Raw genomic sequence first — 2108 nt, forward strand, 5'->3', positions numbered from 1 at the left:
CTACTGACACCATCTGAAAAGGTGGAGACATCACTTCTACTGTCTATTCTTTATTAGTGAATTCATCATCAACGTACAGCCTCCCTGCCTTTGGACACGAAGGAATCACATGACCTCTCTGTACCGTGAAATGGCGACCGTGGCGTCCGCTTTCCTCAGGCCTTTCACAGCTGCAAACACCTCCAGATGTTCCCTCACCGTCAGGCTGGGCCACAGCACGTTCTCCTGAGGACAGTACCCCAGGAACTTGACCATGCCGTCTCCCTGATTATTCGAAACTGAACAACATCCTTTCAATTCCACCTAAGAAAGTAAACTGGTTTAGAAATGCATGTGGTCTTGTCTCCCATCATGCAATTATTCAAGAAACTGGCATATGGCTAATAAATGCCGACATTTTTTGAGCATCAGGAAATATTATAAAAATTGCTTCTTATATTTCTTATTAAAAACTATTTAAACTACTAAAAGTACAGTCTGACAAAGATATAACCTATGTTTATCATGAAATTTCTATTTTAGGAATGGAAACTGTTTCTTCATTTTTCCCTACCTCTCCAGCTGTTGGCTTCGTGATTCCAGATATCATTCTAATAGATGAACTTTTACCAGCGCCATTGGGTCCTAGCAATCCCAGTATTTCACCTGAAAGAGAATCACTGTCAATATCGGAAGTGAAATATTGATTAATGTAAAACTGTTCCTTCAATAATCTTCTTCAATAACTCCTCAGTGCCATTTAAAATTATAACATATATGCAATCTATGTCACCCAAACATGTCATTTAACGCCTACAATTATGTAAAATGTTAGTGAAAAGCTTACGGATTTGATGTCAATACATCTGTCCTTTATTTTCCAGATTACTTTTTTAAATGAAAAATGAGCCCAGGTTGTTTTCTGTAGTAGATGATTAATGTGCTGAGTACAGAGATAAGTGATTCCTAAACTTGGGAAGTCAGGGACGTTTTTCTCCATCCGAAATTCCACCACCTGTGTCTAAGCCACCATGATCTTTCCTCTGAATTGATATAAAAGCCTCTTAACTAGTCCACAATCCAAATTTATGAACAAACGATAGCCAATGTGTATATTTTTCAAAATATGAATTAAATGGTGATGAATTGCTGGCTAAAAACCCTCCTGTAGCATTCCAACGACTTGGTACAAAATCTAAACTCTTTGCTGCATTTCACAAAGCTGTACCCAATCTGGCGCTGCTGGCTTCTCTGACTCCTCGCTCCCCCCTCGCCCCCCCGCACCCCCCCACTGCCTCCTCTGCCTGCGGTGCTCTTTCCTCTTCATGCTCACTTAGTTGGCTCCCTCTATCACCGGGGTCATGGCTTAACTGTCAATGTTCAAGGGCAGCCTTCCCTAACCCCAAGAGAATGCAGCCCCAAGTCACACACTTCATTTCGCATATTTGAATGTTCCACATAAGACTTGCCTATGTGACCTCTAATAACTTCTTTGATAAGTTATTTTTGTTTATTGACCCCTCTTAGGCTATAAAATCCATGGGGAGGGAAACTTGCTTATTTCTTTCGTAATTATTTTTTTCAGAGCCTAAAACAGTCCTTGGAACACTCAAATAATATTTGTAGAATGAACGGATGCTTCAGCAGGTACGATAGTGCCTGTAACACAGATGTTCAGTGGGTGTTTGTAAAATTAATGGTGAATAAAAAGGTGATTCTTCCTAACCTTTCTTAACACAGAAGGAGATATTTCTTGCTGCTATTTTCTTCTTCCTCTTTGAAAAGCAATTTTTCTTCTGGCCTGCATACTCTTTGTGTAGACAGCTAGCAATTACGATGGGTTTCTGGAATAGATGACAACATGATTTTCCTTTTAAACTTCAGAGACTTTATATTCCTATGTTCTCCCTGCTGGAACCTTTGATGCCCTATGTCATAAACCAAACCACATTCTGAGTTGAGGGTAATCCTATTGCTTGTTTCGAATGTCACATGCGTTCACTGCTGTTTCCTGCTTCTAAATGGAGTGAGAGAAACAGTGTAATTTCATGGAAGCCAACTCATTGCCTTCCTAGAAGTATCTAATCTCACAGCAACGTCACAATGTATAAGTCAAATAAAAGAATAAC

At 39.8% G+C, this 2108-nt stretch overlaps 1 long non-coding RNA gene across 1 annotated transcript; it reads right to left on the reverse strand.

The window, feature by feature from the left end:
- Positions 1-124: 124 nt before the first annotated feature.
- Positions 125-1843, reverse strand: LOC105311035. The gene is made up of 3 exons (XR_897606.2): positions 1706-1843; positions 554-645; positions 125-303 (listed from the first exon to the last, which is right to left on the reverse strand). It is a non-coding gene; the product is annotated as an uncharacterized LOC105311035 (long non-coding RNA).
- Positions 1844-2108: the final 265 nt, after the last annotated feature.

Source organism: Pteropus vampyrus, unplaced genomic scaffold, assembly GCF_000151845.1.
Source record: "Pteropus vampyrus isolate Shadow unplaced genomic scaffold, Pvam_2.0 Scaffold22363, whole genome shotgun sequence".
Lineage (NCBI taxonomy): Eukaryota > Metazoa > Chordata > Mammalia > Chiroptera > Pteropodidae > Pteropus > Pteropus vampyrus.